The sequence below is a fragment of the Protopterus annectens genome, chromosome 10.part0 (genome assembly GCF_019279795.1).
Source record: "Protopterus annectens isolate FY-2018-M chromosome 10.part0, PAN1.0, whole genome shotgun sequence".
NCBI lineage: Eukaryota > Metazoa > Chordata > Ceratodontiformes > Protopteridae > Protopterus > Protopterus annectens.
This window is the reverse complement of record NC_056744.1, coordinates 186,981,515-186,996,371: the sequence shown is the minus strand read 5'-3', so window position 1 is coordinate 186,996,371 and position 14,857 is coordinate 186,981,515.

Genomic DNA, 14,857 nt, shown 5'->3' with positions numbered 1-14,857 from the left:
CAAGGGCATCATGCATACATTGATTGTTGATTAGTTTCTTATAGCAGGAGTATTCATTGTGTAGCGGGGGGGGGGGGGGGGGGATAAAAAAAAAATCAAAGCAGAGGGAAATCAGTAAGGTAAGGATGCAAATATTCACCCTGGGGATCACTCCAGTGGCTCTGTTCAACAGACTCACTGGGAACTAAGGTCGGGTGGCACATAGGGTTACCACCTGTCCCACTTTATGAGGGACAGTCCCTCTTAGGGCAGTTGTGTCCTGCAAAAAAACCCTGAAAAAATGACAAATCTCCTGAGATTTTAGGACAAAATTATTTCCTATATTTTATGTAATAGTTGCATAAAACAGTTATTCTGTATCTGAAACACCTAAATTTTATAAGAAACAGAATAAGCAACTAAAATGCTACAAGAATAAGCTTTTATTTAGGCAAAAAAAGTGAAGTTCTGTCCTTGATACTGCCATGGGTATGTTTTGTCCTGCAAAATCTGACGTTTTCACCAAAAATGTCCCACTTTGGGCATTTGAAAAGGTGGCAACCCTAGTGGAACAATGCCAGGGTAATCCTATGGGCTAGGCTTGTAAAGGGTCCTGGGCCATTAGCCTAGTGCAAACCTATGAATCTATGAAAAGCAAAGTGAAACAATAACATAAGGATGCACATCACCGGTACTGCCCTGTCGCTATTTACCTAATGTCCGTATCATACAATGGTGTGTATTCATAGGTTCATAGGTTCATACTAGGCTATCTGCCCAAGGGCATTTACAAGCCTAGCCCATCGTTTTGTGGCTTACGCCACCCCTTTAGTATGGGGAACTATACCCATTATTTTGCTGTGCCTCTGTCGAGCAGTGACACTGAGGTAATCCCTGGGGTATATCTGCGATCTCCCATCCATTGGTCAAGATTTCTCTTGAACAAGGCCAGCGAGGTGCTCTGCCTCACATGTACCGGGATTTTGTTCCACAGCATAGGGAGTCTTTGGGTGATGAATCTATCCCTCCAGCACGTCCTATTAATAGCCGTGTCGAGGTTTAAGTCTCCCGCCCTTGTGGCTCTGATGGATCTAGATTTTTGAGGTGAAGCATATTCATCAAATCTGGGTTTGACATGGCCTTGTATGTTAGGCAAAGGTCACCTCTGAGCAAGCGTGCGACTGAATAGAGCTGGAGTTCTTTCAGTCGGGCAGCATAGGACATATTTTTGAGACCCTTTATCCTTTTGGTGAGGAACTTTTGTGGCCTCTCCAGCTGCTCCAAGTGTCGGGTCAGATACATTCCGAATGGGGCATTGTACTCAATCATTGGTCTGATGAGTGATGAGTAAAGGGAGACTATGACCTCCCTTGATCTAGATGAGAATCCCTTCATGATAAGGTGGGCAATGTAGAAGGTCTTCCTAACTACTTTAGCTACATGGGTGTCGAATGACAGACTACTATCAACCTGGGTCCCCAGGTCCCTGATAACTTCTTCTGTGCTCAGTGGATTGCCACCTATTTGGTAGCTAGGGGTAACCTTGTTTTTCCCGAAGGGTATGACTATGCATTTTTGGGCATTTAACTTTAGGCCGTGGCTCTGGCACCAGTTATCCGTTTCTGTGTGACCCTTCTGAAGGATATCTGTGTCAGATGTGTTTTCTACTATGGCCCAGTTTGCAGTCATCTGCAAACTTTGTCAGCCATAACCCTCCTGTGTTTGCTTTTACTTGGAAAAGTAGATGCCAAACAAGAGTGGGCCCAGGACTGAGCCCTGTGGGACACCACTTGTGACAGGCTTTGAGTCTGACATGGCGCCAGCAACTCTGACCCTGTGGGTTCTGTCACTCAGCCAGTTTGCAACCCATCTTGTGATGTATGGGTTAACATTTAAGCTGATGAGTTTTTCAATGATACCCGAATGGGGTATTGTATCGAAGGCCTTAGCCAGATCGAGGTAGGCTGTATGGACTGCCTTTCCCTCATCAATGGCTTTGGTGACTGTTTCGAAAAAGTCAACCAAGTTTAAAAGGCATGATCTGCCTTTGACAAAGCCAAACTGGGTTGGATCCAAAGTCTGCAAATTCCTATGTCTTTATTTATGAGGTCCATTATGATCCTCTCCATGGCTTTGCAGATAAGGCTTGTCAAGCTAATGGGCCGGTAATTTCCAGGGTCGGTGGAGGCACCGCCTTTGTGAAGTGGGACCACAGTTGCAGTGCGCCACTCCTGGGTGCGTATCCAGAGGTAAGACTTTGATTAAACAGCTGTCCTAGCTGTGGGTTTAATTCCTCATTGAGTTCGTGGAGCACACAGCCGGGGACACCATCAGGTCCCATGGATGCTGTGTTTTTGCTCTGGAGAGAGCAGTTCTCCATTGGCTGTTGGAGATGTTTGGGGGGCTGAAATCATTTGGTATAGATATCTCTCCTTTTGGGGGGGAGGGGGGGGAGAAGTTTGCACTGAACCTGTCAGCCAGTATGTTGGCAATGTCTGTAGGATCAGTAATCTTCACATCATTTTGAACTAGTTCTGAGCATATCTGGGAGTTTCCTCCTAGGTTTCTAACATAGCTAAAGAAGGCCTTATGATTGTCTTTTGAGTCTTTAGCTATTTTTCTCTCGAAATTTGCTTTGGATGATTTTATGAGAGCTCTTAGTTTTTTACTTATAGTGATCAAGGGTGTCTTACCTTTTAAGGATTTTGCTCTATCTTGTAGTAGCTTCCTCCTTTTGTTGTAGAGTTTATTTATGGCTGGGGTCCACCAGACTGGACGCTTGCCTTTGGTACAAAGAGTCTTTGTTTTGCTTGGGATTGCCTTATCCATGCAGTCCTGCAGGTGCTGGTAGAAGGCATTTGTAAGTGATTCAGCGGCTTGAGTACTGTTTTCCGCCGGCTCGGGGCCTTAAAGGAGACCACACTAGTCTTTAGAAGTGTGAAGTCGGCTTTTGAGAAGTTCTTTACTGTGGTCTTTTTTATTTCAGGTGGGGTGGGATGAAGACCTCCAGCGAGATTAGTTTGTGATCTGATCTCACCAGTGTGGGGTATACTTCGGTGTTGAACATTGTGCTCCCATGTTCGTGATGATGAGATCAAGTATGTTATCTCCTCTTGTGGGGATGGTGACTAGTTGTTCCATGGCATTTGAGTTTATGAATTCCAGGAACTTTTGGGCTAGGGTGTTTGGGCTTGAGTAGTGTTCCCAGTCTATATTAGGGTAATTGAAGTCACCTAGTATGATGGTGTTTGGTGATACATTTATCCCCTCTAGTGTTTTCAGGAAGGCCATGTGAGGTTCCTGAGTTTGTGAGGGTGGCCTGTAACATGCTACAATTTGCAGAGCAGTCTTGCCTATGGTTAATTGCACCTGGATGGTCTCCGATGCATCATGCGTTGCCACCAGTCTTGAGGTGTGGGTGTCCTTGATGAATATGGATACCCACCTCCTTTCTTGGTATTGTCCGGATTTTGGGGCCGGAACGCATGATATGAGGTAAAACCTGATATCGCTGGGGTGCTCTCAGGAGCCTTGAACCAGGTTTCTGTCACAGCACAGACATCGATGTTCTCCATACTGAGAAGGGCCTCGAGTGCGTGCATTTTGAGATTTAGACTTCTGGCATTGAGCAGCATTACCCTTAGTTTTTTTCCTTTTTTGTGTTCTAAGGAGGTAGGTTTAGAATTTGAGCCTTGCCTAAAAAAGGCACTATGGGGGTGGCAAGAGCCTTTGCCAATATCCGGAATCCCAGGGGTGACAGGTGCAAGCCGTCCCTTGCGAAGCAGTGTGGCTTGTCCAGCATGTCATCCCAGGCAGACAGATACTGGATCCCCTTTGAATGACACCAGTGTTTAAGCCAATTGTTAAAGCTGATCATCTTATCTCTGTATTGTGGCATCATTCTTGGTGAAGGTAGGATACTGCTCAAGGTCAGGGTCATACCTGCCTGGGCTACATAATCAGAGAGCTCCTCAATGTCTCTTTTCATGTAGTCCAAGGAGGTACGCGTCTCAGGTCGTTTACACCAGCGTGGACAATGACTGAGTCATATTTGTACCTGCTGTTGAGAGACCTGAGTGCTTGCGTTATGTGGCGGATTCTAGCCCGACAGACAGCTTACTGTGACCTTCTCCTTACTCAGTCTGGTGAGCGGGACGTCAGTGTGTCTGACTATGGAGTCACCAATGACTAGTGTGTCAGGCATTGTGTTTGGCCTTAAGGGCTGTGACTGTTTGACACTCTGACTGTGAGGTCTATGTGTTGCAGGTGTTGTGTTCTGAGGTGGTGGTTGTTTGGGTGTCTGCTTTGGTGGCCTCTGTTGTTTTGGTAATTTTTTGATCAGAGCCTCCGAGTATGTCTTTGTGTGTTTATGTGTATGATTTGAGGTTGTAATGGTACTATGTGAGACTGGGTCTATAGTGTGTGTGGTAACCTTCTCCTCCTGACTGGTCTTGCCAGTCCTATGTTGAGAGAGCTCAGCCTCCAGTTTGGCCGTATAGTTGCATCTCTCGCATGTATTTGTGTTTTGTGGGAGGAGGAGAGGGTTGTCTGTGTACATGAGGCAATTGTAACATTGCCTCAATATTCCCAGGTTCACCAGCTGAGCAGGAGAGGACACTAGCAACTGATCCCTCGACATGCTAGACGGATAGACAAAAACTTTAAAAAAGATTCCGGGGATGTGGGTGACCGAGAATTGGGGTTGCCTTTTGGGGCACTATCTATGACGAGTGCCGTATCAAGGTAATAAGTACTGTAGGAGCAAGTGCTAGGTTTAACAGATAGAGAATAGTCTACTAGGAGTCGAGTAGAGATGATCTTTTTAGTTAAAGGATGCGCTGATTTGATCAGTAGTATAGTTCGAGGAAGGTAGTTCTAAGGGAAAATTTGAAGAGTGGACTTTAGGTAGCCCGAATAGTTTAAACCTGCTTAACCGGCGCTGCCCTAGTGTGCAACAGTGGCTAAATCGCGCTAAATCGCGCTAATTCGCGCTAATTAGCGCGAATTCGCGCCAAAGCGTGCTTTATAGCAGGGGGCTGGAAAAGACAGGAAATGACCCAAAATGGCCAATAAACTACAAGTTACTGCTTTAAACCACTCCTCTAAGGACAAACAGGCAGCTCAGTACTCCCTACTCCCACTAGTGAGTAAAGAAACTACCCCTTGACCAAACAAGGAAAATGGAGAAAACAGGAACCAAGACAAAGCCCAGGGATCAGCAAAATCTGATCACTGGAACAAACTATTAGAAAAGTATGGAAAACAAGAGTATTTTTTTTGTTTTTTTCAAGTTTTTTTTTCAGAAAGGCAGAAAATACAATAAATGCTGTGTTTTTCGACTAAATGCTATCAAAAGCTAGTACACTTGAGTGTATTAGCCTGTTGTTTAACTTTTAAGCAAAACTTAAACAAGCAAGTGCAATAAACAGTTCAAGCTATGAAAAACAGTAAAAATAGGTAATAGCAGAATAAAACAGGCAGAAATAGCAATCGAAAGGCTTAAAAAGTCGAAAATGCAGAAAAAAATACTTAAAATCTGGAAAGTTTGTCTTTTCTGGTCTCTGCTGCTCTAGGAACTCTGCTGGACACCACGAGGAGCTGTGCTGAGTTCTCTATAGCCAGAAAAGCCCGCCAAAGCGTGCCTTATAGCAGGGGGCTGGAAAAGACAGGAAATGACCCAAAATGGCCAATAAACTACAAGTTACTGCTTTAAACCACTCCTCTAAGGACAAACAGGCAGCTCAGTACTCCCTACTCCCACTAGTGAGTAAAGAAACTACCCCTTGACCAAACAAGGAAAATGGAGAAAACAGGAACCAAGACAAAGCCCAGGGATCAGCAAAATCTGATCACTGGAACAAACTATTAGAAAAGTATGGAAAACAAGAGTATTTTTTTTGTTTTTTTCAAGTTTTTTCAGAAAGGCAGAAAATACAATAAATGCTGTGTTTTTCGACTAAATGCTATCAAAAGCTAGTACACTTGAGTGTATTAGCCTGTTGTTTAACTTTTAAGCAAAACTTAAACAAGCAAGTGCAATAAACAGTTCAAGCTATGAAAAACAGTAAAAATAGGTAATAGCAGAATAAAACAGGCAGAAATAGCAATCGAAAGGCTTAAAAAGTCGAAAATGCAGAAAAAATACTTAAAATCTGGAAAGTTTGTCTTTTCTGGTCTCTGCTGCTCTAGGAACTCTGCTGGACACCACGAGGAGCTGTGCTGAGTTCTCTATAGCCAGAAAAGCCCGCCAAAGCGTGCCTTATAGCAGGGGCTGGAAAAGACAGGAAATGACCCAAAATGGCCAATAAACTACAAGTTACTGCTTTAAACCACTCCTCTAAGGACAAACAGGCAGCTCAGTACTCCCTACTCCCACTAGTGAGTAAAGAAACTACCCCTTGACCAAACAAGGAAAATGGAGAAAACAGGAACCAAGACAAAGCCCAGGGATCAGCAAAATCTGATCACTGGAACAAACTATTAGAAAAGTATGGAAAACAAGAGTATTTTTTTTTTTTTTTCAAGTTTTTTCAGAAAGGCAGAAAATACAATAAATGCTGTGTTTTTCGACTAAATGCTATCAAAAGCTAGTACACTTGAGTGTATTAGCCTGTTGTTTAACTTTTAAGCAAAACTTAAACAAGCAAGTGCAATAAACAGTTCAAGCTATGAAAAATAGGTAATAGCAGAATAAAACAGGCAGAAATAGCAATCGAAAGGCTTAAAAAGTCGAAAATGCAGAAAAAATACTTAAAATCTGGAAAGTTTGTCTTTTCTGGTCTCTGCTGCTCTAGGAACTCTGCTGGACACCACGAGGAGCTGTGCTGAGTTCTCTATAGCCAGAAAAGCCCGCCAAAGCGTGCCTTATAGCAGGGGGCTGGAAAAGACAGGAAATGACCCAAAATGGCCAATAAACTACAAGTTACTGCTTTAAACCACTCCTCTAAGGACAAACAGGCAGCTCAGTACTCCCTACTCCCACTAGTGAGTAAAGAAACTACCCCTTGACCAAACAAGGAAAATGGAGAAAACAGGAACCAAGACAAAGCCCAGGGATCAGCAAAATCTGATCACTGGAACAAACTATTAGAAAAGTATGGAAAACATTGTTGATTAGTTTCTTACAGCAGATGTATTCTGGGGGGGGGGGGATTAGTACTGCTGTGCATTCTGAGGAAGTTCACAATAGTTTATGTGGTTTTGTAGAAACCAAGACTGTAAAAATGTATGAGAATTAACTGTGTAAGGAATGCCAACCATACAGAACAAGTACAGGAGATGACTGGAAGCCCATGAAGGAAGAAAAAGCATGACAATGCATAATGGAGGTTAGAAACTTTTGATGCTCTTTTTTTGTTCTCCAGTCTTCCCACAACAATTAAGTGCAGGACCTCTGACTTATTTGTCCAGTACTTCCTAACATCCAATGACATTGAGCATGAGAGATGAGAGCAGGGGACTGTGATGAATCAGAAGATTTCACCAGGTTTCATGTTTAAAAATGAGCTTTTTCATTTTTCTTTTTTCTTTAATCCTTGATAGGAAAAGCAATCACAAGCCTGCAATCCAAATGTCTTCTTGGCCTCTTCCCATTCTGTTACCTTTCCTTCTCTAAATATTTGTTCCCAATACCTTGGTTCATTTGTCATCTTCCTCCAGTGAACTCCATCTCCCTCTTGCAGTGGCGGATCCAGGAATTTGCAAAGGGGGGGGGGGGGCGCAGTCTGGTTAGTTGACTACCGGGTGAAAGTGGGAAAGTGAGACACTGGGTTTGGTGGTTGTGAAAAGATTAACTTAAGAAGCTCTAACATCACCTATGGAAAAACATCAATTTACATTCAGTTGCACATAATGTTGCTGTGGATATGGTAATAGAAATGGGTAATTCCTGTGCAGCACACAGCACATGTACAGACAGTACAAGTATTTTCAATGCATGCCTGGAAAAGATGATTGGTTGCCCATACCAAGTCACATCACTCTCCTTCCATGTCATACCAGGCATATGCATTGTTATAAACTTGGAAAGAAACCCTCTGAAGGTGGAAGTAACCACAGTGAAATGTATGTTATTGTTATGTGACACAAAATATATACCACAGACATAGATGTTTGGATAAATTAATAAAAGCTTCATTTAATGAATGTTATGAGGAAGTCGTGAGTGGCAGAGAAGTATGTGAGAGACTGCTCCAAAAGGATCTTGTACTGTAGGATAACTATGAATCACTATACTACACAAGTCCTTGCACAGCAGCTCAGAAGGTTGTCCTAGTACCTGAACAGTACAGCTCACACCTACATAGGGCAGTAACAATCCTTGCTGCTCTGTACAGCAGGACTATGCTTCTGAGCAATGAGGTCTCTATGACTCAAACACTTTTGTAGTATGCAAAGCTACTTGAGCTGTTCTGCATACTACGAGTGCTGCTTACGAACACTACCACTGTAGGTCTTAACTTTTTTTTGCTTCTGAGCCTCCTCTGTGTTTAGTTTCCTAAAGCTCAGTCATGGGTTCTTTTACCAGTTTCTTTTTTTTTTTTAACTTGCTCTCAGAACGTCTTCATTTAAATACATACTTTAGCCAGATGATCTTGTTATCTTCAAGTTATGTGATTACCATCTCACCTTTACAGACACATTTCAAAATGATTTTTGCAAAAGTTATCATACTGACTGCAAAATAAGCAGCTAGTATGTATCGGAAACAATGCTAAAGCAGAGTTGTTTGGTACCTCTTTGCACCTCCAGGCGTTTCTGCAGTTACCTTCTACTTCTCCTCTAGATGTCAAATATTGCTTATTCATATTTGCATTAAAAATTCCAAAACCATGCTACATACAAGGTGTCAGAATATTTTATCTTGAAGCACACATGATGGCAAACACAATTGTATTGATATTTGACCTCTGTAAATGGGTATTTGTTAGTTTTAGATGATGACTTCATTTTTTTAGAGTCTCATGCCACAACCACTGGTGAGTTAATGGTACACACTCAAGAGAGCTGTACTGGAGGGAATGAGCTAAGCAGACAAAAATAAAAGGAAAACAACTTCACAATATTCATTTAACTGGTCCATATTTATTCATCTTATGACTTAAGAACAAAATGAACAGACCACCCTCTGGCTACTAGACATATTCAGATCCCTTACCACAAAAGCTAGAGCTGCTCCTGGGAAAGGTATTTTGCAAACTCAGTTAAACTCGTGAGCTCCTACTAGTTGCCAATGTATCTTCTAAAAATCTAGACAATATTCAGAAGATTTTACTAGAAAGAAGCTGATTTATTATTCTTTCATCTACAGAGACCACAAAACTGCACAGAGCTGAAAAGATTTCAAATCAATTATCAGACCTTCTATTGATCCCGTTACAATATTGATGCCGAGTTACTCTCCATAGTTTATTGAGACCCTAACATATACTCTGCTCCCCAATATGCTGTGCCAGAGGAACACAATTATTCCCTAGACATCTTGAAATTCTGAAAAATACTGATTGTGTCTTTTTTCCTGGCCTGGAAAAAATTGGACGCCTTACCTCTAGACAACAGAAACTGCAGTCACAGCAAATAATTCAGAACTAATTAATTTTTCACCAGAATGAGCCATGTGAGAGCATCTTTCTCACCCCTACCACCTAAAAGTTGTTTATCAATTATGAAATGTTGCTATAACTTTATGATGCTCTATTTCTATATGCAATAGTATCCACTGTGAATACTTAAAGCACTGATATAGATAACCAAAAAATGCATGGCAAACAGCGTTCAAAGTTTACAGGTCAAGTACACATCAGCTCATTAAAACATGTAGTCAAGACCGTAAAGTTTATTAGCAAATGAAACAATAACTCAAAAATGTTTTTTTGCAGGTCGGTATGAGTTCCCCCATACCTTCTCTAGTTTATACTTTCAAGTTGCTGCACCTCGAAAACGGAGTGATAAGTACCAGACAAGAAAAACTCTAATTTTCTCTCATTAGGAGGCTGTGACTTTAGAGAACATCAAAAATTCTTCATTAGTCAAATGTAAACTCCTCAAACCTATATGAAACAAACTACAAATAAACAACTACAAACTCAAGCTGTACAGCTCAAGCAACAGTGACATGAGCTATTCCACATCAAACAAAAGCATGAAATTGAATGTACACTTATTACACCTATGTAATCTCTGTTGATGCTCCCAGAAACTGGATGAAATATTTTAATTATTTATTTATTGATATTTGATTACTGGGAAAGTCCAACTGGGTGCAAGCCTATTTTCATAGGAGGCCAGGAGGAAAAAATCCAAATTACTACAAAACATTTTAAGAACAATAATTTTACAATCTTCAAAAATAAAATAACATCTACAGTTTAAACAATTATAACAAATTAAATGCAATACAAAAATATTGTCATATACCTTGTATCGATTCTTAGCCAATCATTTACTATTTAGTGAAATTTTAGACAGTTTGTAGAGGAAAGTTAGTCTAATACAAATAGGAACTGCAATATGAAGTGAGAGAAAAACAGGCTTATGGTATATTTAGAGAGAAAGTCAGGGAAGAGAATTAGATATCAGTAAAGAAGTACATGATGAAGGGAGAGTAAGGCGGTATAAGGAATAAAAGGTACTTGTTCACATTTAGGGATATAGTTTATCCTGATTTTGAGCAAGAACAGAGCCATATTTTAGCTAGGAAGTCTTTTACACTGGTTTTGAAAGACAGGAGGGAGGGTATAGAACTGATGGATACAAGTAAGGAGTTCCAGGCCTTTACAACATTGCACACGTACAGACAATGTCCAGCAGATTTGCTACGTTTGTAGACAGAAGTTTTTGGTCACTGGATCTCTATGACCGAGTGGGAACATAACTGTGTAGAAAGTTTGTTCTTTTGGATCAGTCTTTTACCTCTGTAAACAAACATCAAATAACTAAGTAAATGCTCCTTACATTCTCACTCATTTATACTTGACTTGATTACTAGTCCTTGAAGAAAGTTACAAATAAATAGCTAGATTCGCTGCCAATCACTTAAAACACTTTTCTGTGTCACTTTAGAAACTTGTAACAACAGTTCAAACTTAAACAACATTTAAGACTCAAAATGTCGATGTAGTCCAGTATGTCCTGCTCTTAAGTCCCCAACTGAGAGGTCCATTCCACTTTTCAAAGTATGTTCTGCAAACCTGAACTGTACTCAATCTCTACTAACACAACAAAGGTTTATGTTGCTGCCATAGCAAAGTCACAAACAATTTCCTGTTTTTTATTATGTCTCATCTCCTTCAAAGTCCCCTTCAACTCTATGCTGTTACTTTTTTTTTTAAACTGGCCCTACAGCTGGGCAGGCACAGTGGTTAACATAGATATCTCACATATATTCAGCTGTCAGCTGGGATGCCCTCATGTCCACACCTGTCTGTGAGTATGGACAAGTTAACAGATAAACTGTCAGTCCTCTAAACTGCCCACAGATATGTTTGCATTTGTGCGTGTGTTCTGTGGCACATGCATCCTGCCCAAAAGTAATTCTCTTTCTTATGCCCACTTGCTTTCCTCAAGAACCAAAAATGGATAAAATGGATATCAGAAAATGAATGCACTCCCATGTGAACCTAAAACAGATAAAGTTATTATAAAAAAATGAATGCATCTGCAAAATGTGTATCATTTAATGGGTAACATACATGCTTCACACACAACTTACTGATCCCATTAACTAACTGCACTTTGCATGCCATCTTTTGTGAATTTCTTCATACATTCTCTCACTCTAAGCTAGCATTGTATCAACAAAAATATGTATGTCTCATTGTGTGGAAAGTTCAGGTAACTACTAGAAACACAATGTAGCAAAACTCTTCATTGTTAAGCTGAATATAATTCATGGCTGTTAAATACATTTCAGTAAAAACTGTCATGTTTTACTATGTGAAGGGTAAGCTGCCCAGACCACCACTTGCAGGGGGGGGGGGGCTTCCTTGCACCCCTAAATTAATACAGAACTCAAAGAGGTGGCACAATCTCAGATAAGTTAAAAAAGTCAGACTGTCTTATTGACTGAAAGGGTTCAACTGCTCACATTTCTCTGAAAAGCGGTTTATGCACATAATCATCCAATTCCTACACATTAGCACAACGCTCCTTATACTCATTAGCCTACCACCTGCTCTGAGGGGGCCTATGTGTCTCATTCAAGCACTGAAAAAATAAAATCTTTTGATTTCCTATTTCTTTGCAAAAACCAGTGTGGCTCTGCAAACAACCACCCAAAAGACCTAAATGTACACCACCAAATAAACAAGACTTCCTGGAGGAACAAGTTCCTAACTGAATGTATTCCCAGTCTATGGACTACAGTACCACTATAGGTCATACAAAGTACTACTTTAGTTACCTTTAAGGCTAGACTTGATGATTACATGGGTCAGCATAAATTTACACCAAGGTTGTCATGTATAGCCCTGCTCAGTTTGTGACATGACCACTATCAAGTGCTTGAAAACAGTGGCAATAAATTTTGTGTGTCTACTCAAAGATCTACATAGGTAGCCATCTTATAGTCCCCATTACTGCTTGCCTAGCACTGTTGCTGTATTCCCAAGTTGCTTAATTTTTTATGCAACAAATTTTAGACAACCATACAATGATAATATGCCTTCACATCTTTTATCTCTTCAAGCTCTTGCATTAATCATGTACACAGACACAGATAACGTCCTGGGTTTTGGCAATCTTCTCTCTCCTTGGCTGGCCCTGAACACCAGTAGAAGTAATAATGACGTAACAATGGGGGCAACTCAAAATATGTGTACGAGTATTGTAATTACTCTACATAGAAGTGACATTAGACAATAACTTTTCATCTTTTCTGACTATGATGGGGGGCATCAGACCATCTTCTAAACAGCTAAGTTGATCCTAGGGTAAAAAGACTGGTTTCTATTGTGGTCTTCGCTACATCACCAGTACTTAATTTTTCAAGGAAGAAGGTGACCCTTAGCTTGACGTTTTCTAAGATGTACCAAATGCCAGAAAAATAAATGCGAATGAAATGATGATTACAAGTGATTTAACCTGCAATAAATGAAATTACATGTTTCTGCAGTTAAGAAGAGAGTCATAAAGCTGGCCATAAGCAGCAATCTCCATAAGAGAAGTATGACAAGACACTGGGTTTTCTGAACAGCGCTTAAAGAACAGCCCCTAAAAAAGAAGCTATCGAGTGTTCAAGTAATTTAAAGCTGATTGACACTAACACAATTAATGCCACTTCACATTTGCAGTAGGTTTTTTGACAGTGAACTCCATTAAATCATGATTCGCTTCCATGAAAAACAGACGTTCTGCAGTACTTCACTTGTGCAATCAAGTCAGCACACAGACTTCCATATGAAGAACAAGAACTACAAATTATTTACAGTGCTACATTCTATAATACTTCCCTATATGTAAAGTCCAAACTGCCGTGATGTGAAACAGCGGATCTCTCCCCTGTAAGGAAAGCATCAGCAGTTTCAGGAATTGTGTGGGCTGTAATCCACATGCCAGTCTCATCTGAAAGTTTTGGGTCACAGTGCTGGTAACCTACTGGTTGTTTCAAAAGAAAAAAAAATATATATACTAAGTTTTACCATTTCATAAAATTAACGTGAATGTAACAGGCATCGAGTGAAAATTAACCCAGTAGAAAAGCAAGCATTCTAGGTCTAAGCATCTTCAGATGGAAGATAAAATTTAGATTCGTCTGAAGGCATTCAACTTTCTGAATGAATAGTAATCATATCCCTGAGTTGTGGTCTATAGCTCTCACTCTTCCATCTCCAAAATGAGAAACATTACCTCTCATAATGTGGAACAAATGGGCAGAATGTGGAACTAAAAGCTTACTAACAACTTCAGCTAGGAAGCTAATAGAAAGGTTAACTGCAATATGTTTTTTATTTATAGAATCGCTCTTTTAATGAGTATCATTCAGTTCTGTTTACCATGGATATCTAGAAAGGGAACTTTAAGGAACATTAGACCACAACGAAGACTCTGGATAATTATGCTGTTGTAGTTAACGCATCAAACACGCCACTCTCTCAACGGTGCCACTTTTTTGGCGGCTTGAAAATTGGTACGTCAGTAAAATAAAAGGGTTAGCAAAATTTACCTCAAGGCAGATCACGCGAAGAACAGTTTCAAAGCTCTTTGTCCAACGGGTGATTTTTATTTTAAAATGAAACTAGACTATCTTCTGTCTGACAGGTTAACTACACTTTACCCAGCGATTATATCACATCTCTCACAATACACCAAAATAACAATGGAGATGCATTTGGAGGGAGGATTGTTATAAAATTGTTAAAAAATCATCTGACTGCAACCTCCAATCACATCTCCAATGTATTAGGCGCATTTGGTGACAAGATTCTTTGGGAAGAAAGTGCATCTTATTTCAAAAAAAAAAAAAAACGTTTAAAAAGGGGCTGCGCACACCCCTGCACCCATGCCTAAATCCGCCACTGTCTTGTCTATTCTCTGTACCCCTAATTGCAGTCATCCTTGTCAGCAGAATCTCTGTTCTCCTTTCCCTTGTTGGCTTAGTTCTTAGTGTATTTTCTGCTACTTTATGAATACAGTATTCTGTATGACTTGTTATTCTCTTTAAGGATCTGTGTCCAGATTGCCATTCTTTCTTTATTTCTTGAATTACCCTGGCTTCATCATCATCCCTTTACACTTTGAATTGTAGCTTTCTGCCTGTGTTATGTGTAAGAGTCAACTTTATAACGCTAAAATGTCCGTTCAAATCAGGTAATCCTAAACCTCCTTATTCTGTTGGAAGGCTCAGTTTATCCCTCTTGACTCTTGCCCTCTTCCCCTCCCA